This window comes from Cervus canadensis, chromosome 8, assembly GCF_019320065.1.
Source record: "Cervus canadensis isolate Bull #8, Minnesota chromosome 8, ASM1932006v1, whole genome shotgun sequence".
In the NCBI taxonomy this organism is placed as follows: Eukaryota; Metazoa; Chordata; class Mammalia; order Artiodactyla; family Cervidae; genus Cervus; species Cervus canadensis.
This window is the reverse complement of record NC_057393.1, coordinates 41,070,256-41,085,033: the sequence shown is the minus strand read 5'-3', so window position 1 is coordinate 41,085,033 and position 14,778 is coordinate 41,070,256. Positions and strand designations below refer to the sequence as shown.

Genomic DNA, 14,778 nt, shown 5'->3' with positions numbered 1-14,778 from the left:
ACTCCTACAAGGTGGACTGAAAGTTCTAATTCTTTCTACGTGTCACCGTGGCAGGCTGAATAATGCAGGCCCCCCACCCAAAGATACCTATGTTCCAATCCCAAGAATCTTTTGATGTTACCTTACATGGTTAAAAAAAAAAAAAAAAGACTTTGCAGATGTGATTAAGGTTCTTGAGATGGGAAAATTATCCGGATGGGCCCTAAATGCAAACAAAGGTATCCTTGTAAAAAAGAGGCAAAGGGTGATCGGACACTAGACAGAAGAAAAGGCAACGTGACCAGAAGGCAGAGACCAGAGGACGGAGGCCACAAGCCAGGGAGTGTCAGCAGCCACCAGCAGCTGGAAGAGCCAAGGGGTTGCCTGTCTCCTGGGGCCTCCAGGGGGAACACAGCCCTGCCAACACCTTGAGGTCAGCCCAGGGAAACTAATTTTGGATTTTTAGCCTCCAGAACTGGAAGAAAATAAATGTGTGTTGTTTAAGTCACCAAGTTTGTGGTAATTCATTACAACAGCCATAGAAAAGTTTATGTAAAAGGTCAAAAAAAAAAAAAAAAGAAAGAAAAGTAATACAGCCACAACACCCATCGTGATGCTGTGCTGTTTGCTGAGGTTAAACATTCCTAAGTGAAGTCAAACTAGCCCTGACCACAATCAGGTCACAGTTAGCCTTGGCTAGTGAGGTTTCCAGGCTTTCCTGGTGGCTCAGTGGTAAAGAATCTACCTGTCAATGCAGGCGACATGGGTTAGATCTCTGGGTCTGGAAGATCACCTAGATGGAGAAAGAAATGACAGCCCACTGCAGTATTCTTGCCTGGAAAAGTCCATGGACAGAGGAACCTGGCAGGCTATAGTCCATGGGGACTGCAAAAGAGTCAGACATGACTTAGCAACTAAACAATGACAAAGTGAGGTGTCATCATCCATTTAAGGGATGATGCCAGTGGTCAGGAATCTGGACCTGGGTTAAACCACCTCAGTTCAAATGCCAGCTCTAACATTTACCAGTTAATTATATGACCTTGGTCAAGGCATTTATCCTCTTTGTAACTCAGCTGTCTCATCTGTAAAATGGGACTATCTTCACAGAGTTGCTCTGTGGATTAGATAAGATTATGTATAAAAAGCACTTAATTTTCTGACATGCAATACTCAATAAATGAAAATCACTATTATTACATTACAGTAGTATTGCAACTTAGAGGCCAAAAAAATCTACTTTCATCTCCAAGCTAAATGTCATATTCTTTTATTTTCAGTTTGGCAAACTAAATATCTTTACCCAATTTCTAACTTAGGACATTTAAAATGACCTCAGCAAGGTAAGGCAAGTGGAAAAGTTCATGCTTGCCTCTCTGAATCATGGCTTTTAATATGCGACTTGATAAATTATGACAGCTAATAGCTCTAAGACAGGCGCTTAGTGTCATGCATTAAAATCATGTCGTTCATTAAAAGGCCTACAGCTATTTCCCTTGTAGGGGCTATCTATATTAGTTAGTTCAAAGAGCCAGCAAAGACGTATTTTCTTAATTATTAAGCTGCATGCTCCATTTGCTAGTCTTTTTCTTAATGTGTGGTTATGCTTACATTAACAGTAACAGATTGAACGATTCTGATAGGCCCCAATACAGGTCTGTCACAAGGCCCTTGAAAACAGCAAAGAGATAAGGGTCGTGGCGTAATGTAGAAAAGCCTCCCAGCATGTCTTCCACCTCTTGGTCTCACCCCATCTACCACTATTCTCTGCAGAGAAACTAGGCACCACTTGCTGTCACATTACAGTGAGACCAGCCTACATGAGTGAATTAGGAGTTACCATACAACGTACCTGATCATAAATATTGGCTCACCATTGATTACAGGTGCTTGAGACACAGACCTTCAACTCCTCAAGCCTTTAAGAGACTTCTATGAAAATGCAGGAATCCTTAGCAAAATTAGTATTTTAATACTAGTTCCGTACTTTGGTACTCATTAGAGTAAAAGAGTCAAAGTAGGGCTGTAGGAAGAAACTAGGCATTTTCTGAAAAAAGATATAGAAAAAAAATCATACCACCTTCACTCTCCTTTTGGGTGTCACAATCAAGAATTCTTAAAAAAATTATAGTTCAAGCAACCTCATCTATAAATTTCCTAGAATTCTGGTGAAGCAGGATGGGCCGTGATGACTTGAATTTGCGTGAGAAACCAACAGATATAATAAGAAAAATGATCAAGATCTCCTTAAGACACAGGAACTAAGAACATCCAACAAAGGTGGAAAAGGGCCTCCTCAACTTCTGGGGGCTGTTGCAGGTAGACAAGGCACCCACTGATAGAGCACAAGAAACAGACCACAGATGAACAGACAACTGCCTGGTCACATGGGACAAGGACGAAAAAAAGAGTGTCATCAACACAACCAACAAATTTCACACCCCCACCACATCCCTAAATGCCAGTCCACAGTGGCCTGCCCCATAAGTGACAAAGGAGACAGCCGAGCTGGGGTCAGTTCTAGGGACTAGGCTTGGAAGAACTAAAGGATCTTGAGTCACCCCTGGGATCTGCAGGGAGAGACAGGGACTTAGCGAGAAGCACAGAGAGTAAGGGTCTCAGAGCACAGCCAGTGGGAGTTCAGAATATCTACCTTGATTTCTACACCCGCACAGGCCATCCCCTCACAACTGAGGAGCTGCAGAGCACCAGTCACACTAATGAGTTATGGCAGGACTGGGGCTGTGGGGAGAAAATGAAAATAAGTCACACCTCTGACCACATTCAAGACAGAGAGATAGCATCACCCGCTTGGCGGTGACAAACAGATGCACGGCATACAGTGTACATGTCAGTAAACACACACGACCAAGCTGTCCTGGTCTGTCGATCAGGGACCACCAAAACCTCAGTGAGGTCTGCTAGTTCGAAAAGTTAGCTTCAACTACTGAAAAGGTTAAAAGAGGTTTTTAAGAAGCACTTCCTTTATTTTAAAATTTTAAAACAGAGATCGCAAACCCAAACGCCAGTGGAGTCAGGCATGGAGAGCAAACGGCTGCAGCTGGCAGGCATGAGGGGCCAGACGGAACCTCCAAGGGGGCAGTCACTACTCAGCCCAAGGCCGCTGCGGCCGTGGGAGTGGGGATGCGGGGGTCCCCAAAGATGGCTCCAGGCTGTCGCCAGCACAGGCCATCGAAACAGTCACAGAACCACTGACTGTCTGCTTGCTTTCCTTTTAAGACTATAATAGTCATATGAGTGAATAAAATATGGTTTCAAGGAATATAAATGAAGTGAAAATCCTTGCCCTTGACTCCCCCAATTGCTAATAGATTAGATCACTATGTATGCTTCTTATTCTAGACACACAAAATGTTCTACAAGTTGCTTCACTTAACAATATGTCATGGACAGTCTTCCACATCAGTACATGCAGATCTACTGCATTCTTCTTACCATAACTATAGTTAGAATACAGAATTTCCACGCTAGAAGATGACTGCAGAGTCTCTAGGCTGATCCCTTCCCTTCTGTGATGTCCCCAGAGGTCCCCAGAGGTCCCCAGGTCCTTCAACCACACAGGAAAGAAGCAGAGCCCCCCAACACAGGGTGACGTCAGCAGTGTCACCAGCATCACATCATCATCTCAGCTTTTCAGAAGAGCAGAGCTTCCAATATGGGAGATGAAGAGCAAAAAGAGAGCTAAAGTATCTAAAAACAAGGTAATGAACTGTAATCAGTGAAGAACCTCACAGCCATCAACTTGGCTTTTTTTTTAATTATTAATAGCAAATATCTGGAATTACTCTAAATTCACCCAAGTTACTTAGAATTCCCTTAGCAGTCAGGTTCTATCTATTTCCAAAACACACATGAAGTGGAATCAACTGACATTTTCATGAAATTCACCATCTTCCTGATCCAGGCCTTAAAGAAACAGGGCAAGGCCTGGCCTCCATGTAAGCTGTTTACTCCAGCCATCCATAAGATGCCAATTCCTGGACCTCAGGGGTAAATCCAGAGGGGAACTAGTAGAATAAAGGATGTGGTTGAGGCCTTTGCCTCAGAGGCCATTCTTATAAAAGGAAATAGTCTTAAAAGAAAGAACTCTAAACTTCCTATTTGAAACATTAATTCTGTTACTAACTCAAGATACCAAAAAGCTAATTAAGTTTCAGACCTTCAGAAATTCCAGTTTAGCTCCCGGATATAGAAAAACCTTTCTGTCTAAACTTATAAATTCCCTGGAGGCCCAAACCTCCTGGCATGGCTAGCTTTCAAAACATTTTAGGAAACTTGACCTCAAATTAAAATCAGCATTTCAGCAAGGGTTACTTACAGTCTTTGAGAAACTGTATTTCAGATAAACACAAATTGCAGAAATAAGTTATTCCTTATCCTATTAATACAATTTGCTTTATAAAAGAAATGCTTAGGGGTTTTTTCTGGTATACTTTATTGCCAAGCTAGCAACAGGGAATATTCCACATGGCTCCCTTTGCCCTCTCTTCCATTGCCAAGTGGAATCCACCACCCTAGCCACCCTGTCTCCTGACTCTCTTCTCCTCTCCAGCCCCCCGGTTTAGGCTATCACCAAATTTCAGGGTGACCACAATAAGAGCCTCCTCACTCGTCTCTGTCATCAATCCCATTTGTTCCCTACAAGACTGCCAAGAATCCCTTTCTCTCATTCAACAGATATTTACAGAGCCCCTCGTATGTGACAGACACTGCTTCAGACACAAGGATGGAGCAGGCACACCAGCAATCTTTGCCCCTCAGGAACATCCCAGAGTGGTATCAGACAAGTGATCAGTGCCATGGAGAAAAAGAAGGCGGGGAGGTGACAAGAAGTGCGTGGGGGGAGATGGGGGGCGGGGGGCTGGGTTACTTTATTTACATGGTCAGCAAATGTGAGCCTGTCCTGATGGAAGGGGAGAGGACCGACAGGTCAGGGAAAGAGTATTCCAGATGGACAGGAGCACGAGCCTGTGCATCTGAGGCCAGCAGAGGCCAGGGTGGCTGGACCACAGCGAGCAGGGCGAGACTCCTAAGAGGTGCGATCAGAGAGGATCAGAGCCCACACTGTGTGGGCTCACGGTGACCACCACGAGGGCCTTTGGAGTGAAATGGGAACGATGCTTTCTTGCAGCAATTCCTATCTGGGATTTCTTGGAAAATGTACAGTTCTTCCAAATCTTGAGAAAAATAAGCTGAGAAATAGGAGGAAAGCATCATAAATCTCCCGCTTGTTCAGCCATCAACCTAGAATCCAAGGACATCAAATCCAAAGGAGTAGCAGAGATGCTGACGTGCAGAGGTGAAGGTGAAGGCCAGCATTTTCCAGAACTGGGCCAGGAGCACGGAGAAGTGAAGCTGCCGCTGTCCAGCCACCCGGTCTTGCTTATAGCTGTTACCCTGTTCTTAACGTGTGTTCTCGGTCCTGTCTGCTGCCAATGCTGAGTCGGTCTCACAGAGTCAATGTTAATAAGCTACACATAGTATGCCATCTACAAATCCTGGTTCTATACAGTGCTGCGAATCTTGCTGGAAGACCCAAATGTTAACATCATTTAGACATTATCGGATCATGTTCAGAAACATTTTTTAGTATCTGAATATTAAAAATAGGGTACTTTTTTTGTAAATGTACTAAACTTACTTCTTATTTATTCAATATTTTTTAGATAGCCATAATAATGAGTAAAGAGCAATAAGAACACACTGGAAGTACTTTAAGAGAGGCTAAGCAAATTAACTAGCTTGTTGCTAGATATGCTTTAAACATCATAAACTTTTTAATAAAACAAGGAGATGTTTAAGAGGAAAATGTGCTTACCAGAAGAAATGCAAAGAAAAGATGCAACTGTTGTAGAAATCAGACTCCTTAATTTAAAAATGTAAACTAGCAAAAATAATAATAACAAGATTTCAACAGCAAAACCAAAGCAAGGCAACCAGGAAAATAATTTTATTGTTTGAGAAGGAAATGGCTTTATATGAACTTATGGAACCCAAATCTTTTATAAAAAGCAATGGGTATGCCTGTCCATTGCTCCAGAGACACTATCCATTTCAAGGCTATTCTCTGTACAAACAAGGGAAATCATTGCCTCCACAGACAAGAGAAACCCATGGGGACATTCTTCCCAGCTGTAGGCAGGTGGACAACAGGAAAAGACAGAGGGAGAATATGGGAGTTCGTAAGATTAAAGGTTACAGAGGGAACTAACATAGACATATTCAATGACAGAAACTATTCCTGCCACTTAACATATATGTATTTATATAATCCTCACAGTCACTCAAAGAGATAAATGCTATTATTAAACCTACCCCCATCTTGTAAGAAGAAACTGAGGCACAGAGAAACGAAGCTAGTTTTCACACAGCTACTAAGCGGTGATGTATGTGTGAAAGTCACTCAGTCGTGTCCAACTCTTTGCAACCCCATGGACTATAGCCTACCAGACTCCTCTGTCCATGGGATTCTCCAGGCAAGAATACTGGAGTGGGTTGCCATTCCCTTCTCCAGGGGATCTTCCCGACCCAGGAACTGAACCCACGTCTCCTGTGTCTCTGCATTGCAGGCAGATTCTTTACCATCTGAACCACCAGGGAAAAGCCAGACACAAACATGGATTCTGGCTCCAGGTCCATCCTACTAACCACAATCCATGCTACTTCAACTGGACCCTATGATTTCAGAGTACGATTGGCAAGTTTTGCATGCTAATGGTTCAATGAACTCTCATTAACACCATCATCATCACCATCATTATCAATGCTTACCTGTCTATTTTTTTAATTATGAGAACATTTTACCTAAAGGTACCACAAGCTTTATCCCCATGTGCTGAATCTAATTCCCCAGACTGGAAGCTTCCCCATTCTTGCCATAAAAAATAAACAAGTCACTCCTGGCTGCTTAAATTTCATGCCTGAAATATCCCAGACAAGCAACTTGGAATGAGCCAAAACCCCAGGATGAAAAATGGCAGCTGGCATCTTTTGATTCACTGGAGAACTGGATGCTGTCAGTATTCCAGGATATGACATTTCAAGGCCTTGGACCTAACGGTTACTGCTTTAGTATGTGTAAATATGCATTGGTCTAGAAGCTATTGAGCGCAGCCCCACAACGATCCACTGAGACAACAGCAGGAAAAGAGAAATCTGACCTAAAGCAGACCACAAAAGCTAAGGGAAACTGGCAAACATGCCACAGAGTACACACCACATACCAAAGACCTGTTACTAAAACTACAAGGCTTGGACAAAGAAGACTCCTAATTGTTGCTTTATTTACCACAGTCTTTTACCTCCACTTACTGTTGCTTCTTTAAGCAACAACAGTGTCCCGTCCACTGACTGTATACCCACGAAGCCCACTCCCATCCAGCTGCCAGAGGTGTGCCCAGATCTCTCCTTCCACGTCATCTGCAATCACTCATATTCCGCGTCTGCTGCCACATCTGTTCTGCCGTCCACAAAGGCAGTCGCACACAATAAATACACAGACTGCTTTGGGAGTGAAAGTGGAAAAGAGAAAGGATTAAATATAGTTATCTTGGCCTAATGTCTGAATATGGGAGATCTGTCTATCAGACATATTCTAGATTTAAACCCATTTAACTGCTAAGGAAACCGAGTCCCAGAAAAGTTAAGTAACTTGTCCATGGTTGTAAAGGTCTATCTGTCTATTATCAGCAGTTTCAGCAGGCTGATCCTGCCCAAAGGACACAGGAAATATTTTCACCAGCAGAGGAGAATAAAGCTTCTCATACAGCAAGCTTTGGGGAGACACCCACAGCATGGAAGGGGCACTTAGGAGTCACACAGGGGATAAGATTATATTCAATGTATGTCCCATCACTTAGAAACTCCTAAAAACAAAATCTGCTCTCTCCAATGTAAAACTATAAGGAACTTCAAGTCGGCTACGGAAGCTGGAGGAAGCATCTGACATCTCTTGCTTAAATACAGGAAAGTTTGTTAAGACAGAAGAAAGGAAATAGGCAGCTATAAATAGCTCAGCAAGAAAGTGATTCTTAATGGGAACTTTCATAATTTTTCCTTCAATTTACTGTAGATACATACATTCATACATATACATTTGTATGGAAGTGTGTGTACACTGTTTTATATTTTTCCTTCTTGATTCTAGCAATACAACTACCAAGTCTTAATGCCAGGCACTGAGAAAACAAGGAAAGAATATTAACAACAACAAAGAAAGAATATTAACAATGACAAGTATAAATCAAATCAATGGAGTGTGAGAGGCCCTCTCTACAAATTTCTGGTGGCCCAATCCTTTCAGCAAAAGATCTGACAACAACCATAAAAGGCTTATACTCCAGATGACCAACAAGCACATGAAAAGATGCTTAATATCATTCATTATTACAGAAATGCAACTCAACACTACAATGAAATAACACTGCACACCAGTCAGAACAGCCGTCATTTAAAAATGTATAAACAATAAATGCTGGAGAGCATGTGGGAAAAAGGGAACCTTCCTACACTGTTGGTAGGAATGTAAACTGGTGCAGCCACCATGGAGAACAGTATAGATGTCCCTTAAGCAACTAAAATCAAAGCTACCTCATGATCCTGCAATCCCAATCCTGGGCATGTATCTGGAAAAAAAACTCTAATTTGAAAAGACACGTGCACCCCAATATTCATGTAGTACTATTTACAATAGCCAAGACATTCACTGACAGATAAATGGATAAAGAAGATATGGTATATATGTATACAATGGAATACTATTCAGTCTTAAAAAAAGAATGAAACAATGCCATTTGCAGCAACATGGATAGACCTAGAGATTATTAATCTAACTGAAGTAAGTCAGACAGAGGACAAATATCATATGATCTCTACACTTTTATGTGGAGTCTAAAAAAATGATACAAATGAACTTATTTACAAAACAGAAAGAGACTCACAGACTTGGGAGAGCAAGCTTGCGTTGACCAAAAGGGGATAACAGTGGCGGGGGCGGGGGGGCAGTTGCCGAGGGGCAGAGAAGGAGGGAGATTAAAAGTTGGGGATTGATGTGTGCACACTGCTATATATAAAATAGATAAGCAGCAAGAATTTGCTATGTAGCACAGAGAACTGTATTGGATATCTAGTAATAACCTATAGTGGAAAAGAATCTGAAGAAGAATATATTTATAGCGGAATCATTTTTGTGGTACACCTAAAACTAGCCCAGTGTTGTAAATTAGCTCATGTCAAATTTTTTAATGGTAAAAAAATAAAAATACTTTAAAAAAAAAAGGCATCATATTCTCTGACCCAGTATTCCTATTCCCTTTGCATGTCATATTCATGAATTTCCTCCCATTCTTCATATCCTGTTTCTACCCAGCTGTGATCAGAGTTCACATATAGTTTCTGCATCCAGCTATACAGTTTTCCTAACAGCAATTTTCAAAGACTGCATTACTTAGTAAGGGACCACAATCATTGGGATGGAAGAGACCTGCTGTGTCTTTTTGTGTTGTAATCATGCCTTGTTATTCAAGAACAGTCTCTGAGCTAAGCAGCCTGTCACCCAATTTAGTGCTTACACAGGGCAGATAAAAACTTTTAAATCATAGTTTAAGAACCAGTAAACTAGAACAGTCAATAGGCACAAAAGAAGACTTGGAGCAAAAAAGGCCTAGTTTCTGAAATATGAAATAAGGATATGACCTCAGGCAAATCAATATTTCTCTGGGTCTGTTTTTCCATCTGTGATACAGCCTGTGAGTGTTCACTGTGCAGTGGATACTGGTCAAGCATTCTGCATACCTCGGCTCACTGGAAGCCCATCACAACAACACGAAGAGAGGGTATCATCAACCCCATTTAACAGCTGAGGAAACAGAGGCATGAACTTACAAAGTTTGTATCAACTGGCAGAGCCAGGACAGAGCACAGGCCATCTGCAGCCAGATCTTGCTGCTAGATCAGAGGATTTCTGGGGTTCCTTAAAGCTCAGACCCTCTATGATTCTGACAGTCGAGTGCTTCGTTGGTCACATTCATGCCAGTTTTTTGTAGTTGTTCAACGCTGGTCACAAGTAACTAATCTTTTATCTTCAAACACTGTGAGATTTAAAGCAGCTACCAAGACACTGACTTCAAACTCTGACTTTAATGAAAGGTCAACCTAAAACAAACTAGAAATCCATATGGTGCTTCAAATGCTTCTTGAAGATTCAGCTCTCCATTGATGTCAGAAGAACTGAGTTATTAACTAACTTGAAAAGCAGAAGGATGCAAGACAGAGAAACATTTGCTTCTGGAATAAGTGAAACTGGAAATAAAACCACAGACAGTTTCCAGGCTCAAAAGCTGGTTTCCGCTCAATAGTATTTCAGATGGGCCTCCCCCACCCCGCTACTGAGGACTCCAGAAGTCTGCCCATCCTCCACGACTAGGCAAAACAAGAAAGGAGGGACTGCAGCGACATCTCCAAGCCATCAGAGACCATATCCTCCTCTGGGATCAGAAAAGCCCACCCGAGTTCACATGCATTTCTTCTTTTCAGACCAACAAAGTAGTCTGAGGACCACCCTTTCTTTTCTTTCTTTTCTCAAGTTCCAATCTCTCCTCAGTTCAACTCACCTTACCCAAATAAATGAATGAAATGACCACTTTCTAGATCAGAGATCCTAGGAACTCAGCTGTGCACAAAAGTCCAGGTGTCTGATTAAAAGGCAGACTCCCAGCCTCTATACCAGTAGACTATGGTTTGGTGGACCTGCTTTGGGGCTCAAGAATGCACATTTCCCCTAACACTCCCTGCATGCATGCCTCACACACACAAACACGCCCCTGTCCTCCTCCACCATGTACACAGGTAGAAAACCACACTTTGAAAAACAATGCTACAGAGAATGCAAGAACAAAGTTACATCTCTTTAATTTTTTTTAATTGAGGTGACATTGGTTTATTACACTATGTAAGTTTCATGTATACATTATATTTCGACTTCTGTACAAACAACAGCGTGCTCACCACCAGAAGTTTAGTTTCCATCCGTCACCTTACAGTTGACCCCCTTTATCCATTTGACCCACCCACCCCACCCCCATCAAACCCCTTCCCCTCTGGTAATTATTGCTCAAAGTCACATCTCTTTTAAATCATAGCCTAAACCTTGTGCCCATACTGTTGACGAACAGAAGGGTTTTCTCTGGTTTCCCCTTGCCCTGTGGGATCTGCCCGTGATTCCCAAATCCACCTTCAAAACACACTTCCCTCCCCTGATCTGAGCACTGCTGTGGCCCTCACTGGGTGAGCTCTAGTCCGTGCTGTCAAAAAACAACAACAACAACAAAAAAAAACCAGCAACAGAGCTCCTGGCAGCCTCACCAAATCATTCCTAGCACTGAGCGACCACCTTGAGAACGTCAGAGCAGTAGCTTCACTCAGGAACTATATAAGTGGATGCCAAGTTCCTATCGAGCACTCTGGGGCACCCACAAATGTGTGGTGGGATACAGTGGACCACCTGGGCCTGATGACTAGCCCCTGATGATCACTGCTTCTGAACCCAACATTCTCTGGCCTGATGAGAGCCTGGATTTTCCACACTCACAGACCGTGCCCACAGGAAGGGCATCCTGTATACATGGGCCAAGCAGTCTTGTGACTATTGGGACAAAATCATGCCAAGAGGCTGGTAATTCAACTAGAGGAATATATTACACCACAGTTAAAATGAACCTGGCTAAAATACCACGATACAGAAAACCGTGTTAAATTCTCTTATATAAGAAACTCTTTTCATGGAACTCGTCTACCATGCAATCAGTCCCTTAGTGACTGGGGTTCAAGTTACAGGAATCCACAGGTGCAGGGTTTCTGATTACACTTGTGCATCCCTTGGAACAAAGGTACCGACAATCTACCTCCCCATGCCAGAAGCGCACGGATGACCGCTCCCAGACCCGGCACCTCACCAGGGGAAGTGTTACAGGGGCTGGAGAGGCTCAGACTGAAAAAAAGGCAGGCACCACTCAGGGCCTTGGGCCACATCAGGCCTCCAGCCAAGCACAATAACCTGTGTCCTACGTGACATTAAAGCACAAAAGGAACGCGACACCCTGGCACCCAAAGACATTCCAGACCGCTTACAGCCACTTGGAGTCCCATAGTAGAGCCCTGGCTCTCCCGAGTCCCCCGACGGGACACAGTTAGAGACGTGAAGAGGGAGACGGCCTGGCGAAGTGTGCAATAGCAAACCCAGGCCACAAGGAAGTGACTAGGACAAGGAAGCCACCCTGTGGGAAGGGACAGGGTCCTGATTGGGAAGAGCACAGGAGAGCTTCTAAGATGGTCTGGGTGATGATAACGTGTTCACATTATAAACATCTTTGTTTTATGTACTTTGATGAAAGTGTCCAGCTTTTTTAAAAGGCACCTGAGATATAAAACTATACAAGAAGACCAGGCTCCAGCTCTTGGGATCGCACATCCCTAACAGACACCTGGCTGATCAAACTGAGAGAGCATGTGACAAGCAGAACTATCAACAATGTTCCCCGTGGTGGCCACATACCTAGGAGCAGTGTCCGTTGTCTACAAGGTTCTCCAAACTCCATAGCTCAAATGTAGGGCTGGCCAGCGTGGCACTTTATGAGCAGAAGAGAACATAAGAAGATGGGAATTACCGAATTACCCACAGTTAACGGATTACAATAAACCAGTGTTTTATCCACTGCGGGGGGCAGGGGGGAGTCATAGAGAACAGAGAATGAGACAAGGGCAGATAAGCAGATTTGAAATGGCTAGTTCAGGTAGGACACACCCTGAGTGCTCTCACTGGTCTTGTGCCCTGGCTTGTCCTTGGCTGGCTGGCCTATCTCCTGGCACCCACTCTCTTTACCCCCATGTCATGAGTCATGGGAGCACTGGGGACGGGTGAGCATAAATGATTTTCTTCTTTTATGAGATGGACTTCTAACATTTTTTTACCCTCCAAAGTTTTCCCTTTGTCAGATTTTTATGAACTAAGCAAGGTGTTTATATATTGTTCCATACCCTTTTCTTGTCCCTAAAGTACGTACTGAAGGGCAGAAATGGTCCTTCTCAATTCAGTAGGATATCTCTGGACTTTGCACAGTATTTGGGATCCCTTCCACGCAGGCATTTTTATATAGAACCAGGCATCTGGTCCCATCATTTCATGGCAGATAGATGGGGAAACAGTGGAAACAGTGACTGACTTTATTTTGCTGGGCTCCAAAATCACTGCAGATGGTGATTGCAGCCATGAAATTAAAAGACACTTACTCCTTGGAAGGAAAGTTATGACCAACCTAGACAGTGTATTAAAAAGCAGAGACATTACTTTGTCAACAAAGGTCCGTCTAGTCAAGGCTATGGTTTTTCCAGTGGTCATGTATGGGTGTAAGAGTTGGACTACAAAGAAAGCTGAGCACTGAAGAATTGATACTTTTGAACTGTGATGTTAGAGAAGACTTTTGAGAGTCCCTTGGACGGCAAGGAGATCCAACCAGTCCATCCTAGAGGAGATCAATCCTGGGTATTCATTGGAAGGACTGATGCTGAAGCTGAAACTCCAATAATTTGGCCACCTGATGCAAAGAGCTGACTCATGAGAAAAGACCTTGATGCTGGGAAAGATTAAGGGCAGGAGGGGAAGGGGATGACAGAGGATGAGATGGTTGGATACCATCATCAACTCAATGGACATGGGTTTGGGTGGACTCCGGGAGTTGGTGATGGACAGGGAGGCCTGGCGTGCTGTGGTTCATGGGGTCGCAAAGAGTTGGACATGACTGAGTGACTGAACTAAACAGAACTGATGTGTCCAAAAGCATCTATACCAACACTGGGGAACTTCCTACTGCTGCAAAGCAGATTACATTGTAATCTATGTCAAGGCAGCAGCACTGACTTCTACCACATTGTGTTAGAACAGAAAGTACCAGCACATTTCAGCCTGGAGACTGGGGAAGGATTCTTAAATGCTGCCATTGGTGTTACAGGAAAGATACATCTGGATAAGAAGTGAATTGGTAAATAGTTAAAGGCCTGGGTTTGAGAGTCGAGTACAAATGGGTTAAAATCTAACCCAACTCTAGTATAAAGATCCTGGGCATGTCGCTTGACCTCTCTGAATCCTCCATTTGGCCACAAAGTTCCAGGTCCTAGAAAGGATAGGACATTGACATTGACATGACTCATTCATCTCTAGGAAGGTTCCACATCTCCAGCCTCTCCCTCTGGGGGTGACTTAAAAATTAACACAAGCTGGCGTCCAACATCTGCATCTCCTCTGTTGGAGTGCCCTCCTTGATAAGTGAGCACTGGTGGGAGGGGGGCCCACCCCATCAGAGACCCTGGGAAGAAAGGCCATCGTCCCCTCCATCCCTGGCCCCTCGTGTGAACATGTGTCACCAAGGCCTAGACAATCAGATGCTTCCGGCCAGGACCCTGAATCTGGAGTGAGGGGCCCCAGCAGACAGGGACAGAGGGGAACGCAGCAGAGTGGCACCGCAGTGACTGTACATCCAGGGCCTGGCTGGAGCCAGCAAGCATGTCCTCACTGGGTGTTCATAACACATGGTGTCACTGTTCTAGGTTATGGGTTTTGCTGTGCTTCTGGTAGCCCAGCCTCCTTTGGCAACTGCAGGATATCCTTTCAGTGTATCCTTCTTCTTCTTAAGTTCTTATTTGCTACCAAGAACACATGGTCAGAAGTGGGAAAATTCTGATGACCTTTGGCATTGAGAAGTGCAAGAGGATGACAAAAATAAAACA

General features: G+C 43.6%; 1 protein-coding gene across 10 annotated transcripts in view; it reads right to left on the bottom strand.

Annotated features, from left to right (window-relative positions):
• Positions 1-14,778, bottom strand: part of SGMS1 (sphingomyelin synthase 1) — a 322,655-nt gene that overhangs the window by 255,508 nt on the left and 52,369 nt on the right. The window contains exon 1 of one of the 10 annotated variants that reach the window (XM_043476118.1): positions 12,551-12,600. The exons of 8 other annotated variants lie outside the window; for them this stretch is intronic. The gene's annotated coding sequence lies outside the window, so the exon portion shown is untranslated. Of the gene's footprint in view, positions 1-12,550; positions 12,601-14,778 lie in introns of those variants that run through there. One more of the 10 variants, XM_043476112.1, reaches the window with a different exon arrangement.